The following is a 7,500-nucleotide window of genomic DNA, read 5'->3' as shown; positions in this document are numbered from 1 at the left end:
AGAAAATAGACTAAAAATTAATCCCATTATATTTTTAAGTTAAGTTAATTATGCCATTAAGTTTAATATAACTCAATGACTTGCACATATGTTAGACTCCTTGGTCCGTGTTTCAAGACGGGTCCCGAAGGTATCCTGAATCTTTCGCATTGTTAATCATATAAATGCATACAAATAAATATTAATATCATAGATATTAAATTTTTTGTAAAATTCAAAAAATGAATTTTAGCATTATATATAATAAAATCTATCAACACTTTATCAAATCATTAGTATTTATTCTATGTTAATATGCTTAAAAAGCAAATTAATTTAAATAAACTTAATATCACCAATGATCTTTTGATAAATACTTTATTATGTTAATAGATTACAATGTCCTTATATGAAAAAAATGCACATTATTTTTAATTATTTAATGATGAATTTTTCATAATGGATATTCAGGTTCATCGGGCTTAACCTCTAAGCAGTTTCACGTACTATTTAACTCTCTATTCAGAGTTCTTTTCAACTTTCCCTCACGGTACTTGTTTACTATCGGTCTCATGGTTATATTTAGTTTTAGATGGAGTTTACCACCCACTTAGTGCTGCACTATCAAGCAACACGACTCTTTGGAAATATCTTTCTAGTAATCATTAACGTTATACGGGCCTGGCACCCTCTATGGGTAAATGGCCTCATTTAAGAAGGACTTAAATCGTTAATTTCTCATACTAGATATTAAGATATTCCATACACTGCATCTCACATTTGACATATAGACAAAGTGACTTAGTGCTGAACTATTTTCTTTTCGCTCGCCGCTACTAAGAAAATCCTTGTTAGTTTCTTTTCCTCCCCTCATTAATATGCTTAAATTCAGGGGGTAATCCCATATGAGTTGAGGTTGTTTTAAAATATTTTTTATCTTCTCACAATTTAATAAATAATTATATCATCTTTTCATCTCTATTTTTCTTTTTTCCTTTTATATAAATATATATTATAAATAATAATTATGTAAAATGAGGCAATTCTAGAATAAAAAAAATTAATTTTTATGCTAGACATTCCTCCTTTAATTACATATATAAATTAATATTTTATATATATATAAATAATATGAAAATTTTTTAAAGAGAATACTTAGATTCAAAATTTTTTTTATTTCATTTTATTTGAGAGGATTTTTTTTTTTTAAGAATATATTAATAAATAAAAAATTCATTATATATCTTTATTTTTTTGCTATTAATATTATGAATTATTTAAAATCCAATAATATACACATTTGCTTAAATTCAATTATTTTTATAAAAGAATAAGCAACTTATTTAGCATAGTCTTACAACCCTCAACCATATGTAGTCCAAGCAGTACTTTAAAATTTAATTTAATGTACATAACAGCATGGACTGCGATATGCGTTCAAAATGTCGATGTTCATGTGTCCTGCAGTTCACACGATGACGCACAGTTTGCTGCGTTCTTCATCGACCCATGAGCCAAGTGATCCACCGCTTAGAGTATTTTTTTATTTATTTTTATTTATAACAAATGTCAATTTTTTTTTGCATATATTAATTGAAAGAGTAAAATTAAATAATAATAATAATAAAATATAAATTGATTTTCTTTCAATAATATATATCAAATATATTTAACTCTAAACATTTTTATTAAGTTGCGAATGTCTTAGTTCAACAATAATACAGTGGTGGTATTTATTATGTTTGATTATTTTGTATTTTTTTAATCATTTTATTTATATATAAATATAATAATAAATATATACCACTTTTGTTATTGTGAACAAATTAACTTATCATTCAATCAAATGAATAATAAGTACAACTTTCTATTTTCATGTTTAAAGGTTTTTAAAAGAAAAAATAAGAAAAAACATTACAAAATGTACCATCATATTATATTTAATATGATATAATTGATGGATAACAAATTGAATGAAAAAGAATAAAAAGAATATGGATTCAAAATAATTATAAATTTTTCTTTTTTTTCTTTTTTTCTTTTGTTTGTTTTTGTTTTTATTTGTTTTGGCATTGTTTGTTTTTCTTACGGATATGGAACACAATAATGATCCTTCCGCAGGTTCACCTACGGAAACCTTGTTACGACTTTTACTTCCTCTAAATAATCAAGTTCGGTCAACTTTTGCGAAACAACCGTGACACACGAGGCGTCACAGTGATCACGTCCGGAGACCTCACTAAATAATTCAATCGGTAGTAGCGACGGGCGGTGTGTACAAAGGGCAGGGACTTAATCAATGCGAGTTAATAACTCGCACTTACTGGGAATTCCAAGTTCATGTGAACAGTTTCAGTTCACAATCCCAAGCATGAAAGTGGTTCAGCGGTTTACCCGGACCTCTCGGTCTAGGAAATACACGTTGATACTTTCATTGTAGCGCGCGTGCAGCCCAGGACATCTAAGGGCATCACAGACCTGTTATTGCTCAATCTCGTTACTGCTAGACGCAATTTGTCCATTTAAGAAGCTAGTGTCCTTATAATGGGACAAACCAACAGGTACGACTCAACTTATATAAACACATTCAAACACTTGTACATTCAAGATGTACGCATGAAAGAAGGCTATATAAGTTTCAACATCATAATCCTGAAAGCATCTATTTAATATATTTGAGTCTCGTTCGTTATCGGAATTAACCAGACAAATCACTCCACGAACTAAGAACGGCCATGCACCACCACCCATAGATTCGAGAAAGAGCTATCAATCTGTCTTACACGCTTATGTTCGGACCTGGTAAGTTTTCCCGTGTTGAGTCAAATTAAGCCGCAGGCTCCACTCCTGGTGGTGCCCTTCCGTCAATTCCTTTAAGTTTCAGCTTTGCAACCATACTTCCCCCGGAGCCCAAAAGCTTTGGTTTCCCGGGAAGCGACTGAGAGAGCCATAGTAGTAGCTACACCCAATTGCTAGCTGGCATCGTTTATGGTTAGAACTAGGGCGGTATCTGATCGCCTTCGAACCTCTAACTTTCGTTCTTGATTAATGAAAACATCTTTGGCAAATGCTTTCGCTTAAGTTAGTCTTACGACGGTCCAAGAATTTCACCTCTCGCGTCGTAATACTAATGCCCCCAAACTGCTTCTATTAATCATTACCTCTTGATCTAAAAACCAATGAAAGTAGAACAGAGGTCTTATTTCATTATTCCATGCACAAAATATTCAGGCATTTGGAGCCTGCTTTAAGCACTCTAATTTGTTCAAAGTAATTGTACCGGCCCACAACAACACTCGATGAAGAGCACTGAAGTAGGTTTAAATAGGAGGAATATATAAAAAATACATTGTATTAATTATATATAAGAACTCCACCGGTAATACGCTTACATACATAAGGTAATGTACATACCACAATATATAGTTGTACTACCCGTATGAAGCACAAATTCAACTACGAACGTTTTAACCGCAACAACTTTAATATACGCTATTGGAGCTGGAATTACCGCGGCTGCTGGCACCAGACTTGCCCTCCAATAGGTCCTTGTTAAAGGATTTAAAGTGTACTCATTCCAATTACAGGGCCTCGGATATGAGTCCTGTATTGTTATTTTTCGTCACTACCTCCCCGAACTGGGAGTGGGTAATTTACGCGCCTGCTGCCTTCCTTAGATGTGGTAGCCGTTTCTCAGGCTCCCTCTCCGGAATCGAACCCTGATTCCCCGTTACCCGTTGCAACCATGGTAGTCCTAGATACTACCATCAAAAGTTGATAGGGCAGACATTTGAAAGATCTGTCGTCGGTACGGGACCATACGATCTGCAAGTTATCTAGAGTTCAACCAATTTAACGATCAAATGATCGCTTGGTTTTAGTCTAATAAAAGCACACGTTCCATAAGGTCCGTGTTTATATTGCATGTATTAGCTCTAGAATTACCACAGTTATCCAAGTAACTGTTAACGATCTATGGAACCATAACTGATATAATGAGCCTTTTGCGGTTTCACTTTTAATTTGTTTGTACTTAGACATGCATGGCTTAATCTTTGAGACAAGCATATAACTACTGGCAGGATCAACCAGAATAATATATATATTTGTTTATATATTTTTCTTTGTTTTTCATATTTGAAAATTTCATAAATTACGGTGTATATAAAAAGTAAAGGGGAAAACGCACATACAATAGAACGTAATTTTAATAACACAATTTATGTATCATCTCATCATCATCATCATTATTATTATTATTATTTATTAATAATGTGCTTTTATTTGTATAAAATATTTGTATTTTATTTGGTCTTCTTCTTTGTTGTGTTTTTCTTTCATTTTCTTTCGTTCAATGTGCGCTCCCGCCGACCCCTTTAGCTTTTCTTATCAGAATTCAAAAACCGTTTTTTATGAAAAAGAATTTTCGTTCTCTATATATATTTTGTATAAAAATATAAGAACGATATTTCTTCTTAATATTTGCCAATTTTCAAATGTATCATTTTTAATAACATTTTACTTTTTCTTCAAATGCATTTTTAATGTAATAATTTCATATATTACATAATTTTTCTCTCTGAATTGAAATTAATAATTCCATAATTCTATTTTTTAATCATAAATATATATATGATTGAAAAAATTTCTCCTTTTTTCTTTTGTTTAAAATTTAGTTTTTCTTATAATTTTTATTTGTTTTGTTTTTTTTTTTTCTTCATCTGTTTAATTTCCTGTATGTATACAAGAAACAAACAGTTGAGGATAATTTCTATGTAATGCTAGTATAGAATATAAAATTTTGAATTCAAAAATTTATTTCTATTTAAACTAACTATAGAATACCAGGAATAAAATACAATGACACCAATATGCCAAGGTTACATTCCATAATATGTTAGTATAGAATATAAATTCTTCATATATGTATATATATTCGAAAATTGTTTCTATTTAAACTAACGTATGGAAAACCATGAATAAAATCACAAATACACCAATATGCCAAGGCAACAATCAATAGTTACATTCCATAATATGTTAGTATAGAATATAAATTCTTCATATATGTATATATATTCGAAAATTGTTTCTATTTAAACTAACGTATGGAAAACTATGAATAAAATCACAAATACACCAATATGCCAAGGTAACAATCAATAGTTACATTCCATAATATGTTAGTATAGAATATAAATTCTTCATATATGTATATATATTCGAAAATTGTTTCTATTTAAACTAACGTATGGAAAACTATGAATGAAATCTCACAATACACCAATATGCCAAGGTAACAATCAATAGTTACATTCCATAATATGTTAGTATAGAATATAAATTCTTCATATATGTATATATATTCGAAAATTGTTTCTATTTAAACTAACGTATGGAAAACTATGAATGAAATCTCACAATACACCAATATGCCAAGGTAACAATCAATAGTTACATTCCATAATATGTTAGTATAGAATATAAATTCTTCATATATGTATACATATTCGAAAATTGTTTCTATTTAAACTAACGTATGGAAAACTAGGAATAAATCCACAATATCACCAGTTTAACATAACTCAAATTCGTGTTTCATATAGTTATGATTCGATTTATATGCTTCAATATCATTGGTTAGTTAAATGTTGATATTTTCATATTATTCACATGCCTTCACCGTGAGTGTTTTTTGCCATGCACACCACACATTGTGAAAAATGTATGGGAAAAATTCAATTCAATACATTTCAGTTTGATTTCATATAATTCAATTACATTTTATATATTTCAATAATACCATCAACTTAACTAAATATATATTAAAATACTAAATTATATATATGATGATATTTTCCATATATTTGAAATGTCTTTATTATAATTTATTCAGTTTATCATATGAATGTATTGTGTTAAATTTTACTTTCATACATTTAATCGAATTTAGTTTCATATAAATTCGATTCGATTTTCTTTCATATATCTCACTTGCCTTCACCGTGAGTGTTTCTGACAATGTACACAACGCATTGTGAAAAATGTATGGGCAAAATTTTGTTAAATTTTACTTTCATACATTTAATCGAATATAGTTTCATATAAATTCGATTTGATTTTCTTTCATATATATCTCACTTGACTTCACCGTGAGTGTTTCTGACAATGTACACAACGTATTGTGAAAAATGTATGGGCAAAATTTAACTTAATACAATTCAATATATTTCAAATGTTTTTCTTATATATTTATTCAGTTTATCATATGAATGTATTGTGGTAAATTTTACTTTCATACATTTAATCGAATATAGTTTCATATAAATTCGATTTGATTTTCTTTCATATATATCTCACTTGCCTTCACCGTGAGTGTTTCTGACAATGTACACAACGCATTGTGAAAAATGTATGGTGAAAATCTAACTTAATAGAATTCAATATATTTCAAATGGCTTTATTATATATTTACTCAGTTTATCATATGAATGTATTGTGGTAAATTTTAATTTCATACATTTAATCGAATATAGTTTCATATAAATTCGATTTGATTATATTTCATATATTTCACATGCCTTCACCGTGAGTGTTTTTTGCCATGTACACCACACATTGTGTAAAATGTATGGGAAAAATTCAATTAAATACATTTCAGTTTGATTTCATATAATTCAATTACATTTTAATAGGACTATGAATAAGTTCGTGCGATTTTTTTTCGAAATTTGAAACTTTATTGACGTAAAATGGTTACAAATTTAATATTCAAAATATTGTCCATCGCTTACTACTACTTTTTCCCATCTTTCTGGCAATTCACGGATTCCCTTTGTGAAAAATTCGGTCGGTTTTGCCGCAATCCACGAATCGATCCATTTTTTGACTTCATCGTAATTACGGAAGTGCTGGTCAGCCAGGCCATGTTGCATCGATCGGAAGAGATAGTAATCGGATGGCGCAAGGTCTGGACTATACGGCGGGTGGGGTAGGACATCCCATTTGAGCGTTTCTAAGTATGTTTTGACCACATGTGCAACATGTGGCCGAGCATTGTCATGTTGCAAAATAACTTTGTCGTGTCTATCGGCGTATTGCGGCCGTTTTTCTCGCAGTGCTCGGCTCAAACGCATCAATTGTCGTCGGTAGACATCCCCCGTAATCGTTTCATTCGGTTTCAGTAGCTCATAATACACAACACCCAGCTGGTCCCACCAGATACACAGCATAACCTTCAGGCCATGAATATTCTGCGCCGACGTCGATGTTGAAGCATGGCCAGGGTATCCATACGTTGCCCGACGTTTTGGATTGTCGTAATGGACCCACTTTTCATCGCCAGTCACAATTCGATGCAAAAAACCCTTTCTTTTGTGCCGTTGAAGCAGTTGTTCGCATGCCATAAAACGGCGTTCAACGTCTCTTGGCTTCAATTCATACGGCACCCAATGGCCTACCTTTCGGATCATTCCCATGGCTTTTAAACGTTTGGAAATGGTTGATTGATCAACTCCCAAA

The 7,500-nt window shown here is 30.9% G+C and overlaps 2 non-coding genes and 1 pseudogene across 2 annotated transcripts; all 3 read right to left on the bottom strand.

The window, feature by feature from the left end:
- The window catches only part of LOC128870899 (large subunit ribosomal RNA), a 4,466-nt pseudogene extending 3,568 nt beyond the window's left edge, over nt 1–898 (bottom strand).
- A 438-nt stretch (nt 899–1,336) lies between these two features.
- On the bottom strand, nt 1,337–1,517 carry LOC128870875 (5.8S ribosomal RNA). Its single transcript, XR_008455578.1, has one exon. It is a non-coding gene; the product is annotated as a 5.8S ribosomal RNA (ribosomal RNA).
- A 566-nt stretch (nt 1,518–2,083) lies between these two features.
- On the bottom strand, nt 2,084–4,074 carry LOC128870889 (small subunit ribosomal RNA). Its single transcript, XR_008455592.1, has one exon. It is a non-coding gene; the product is annotated as a small subunit ribosomal RNA (ribosomal RNA).
- Between the last annotated feature and the right edge of the window lie 3,426 nt (nt 4,075–7,500).

Source organism: Anastrepha ludens, unplaced genomic scaffold, assembly GCF_028408465.1.
Source record: "Anastrepha ludens isolate Willacy unplaced genomic scaffold, idAnaLude1.1 ptg000082l, whole genome shotgun sequence".
Classification (NCBI taxonomy): domain Eukaryota; kingdom Metazoa; phylum Arthropoda; class Insecta; order Diptera; family Tephritidae; genus Anastrepha; species Anastrepha ludens.
This window is presented reverse-complemented; position numbering and strand designations above follow the sequence as displayed.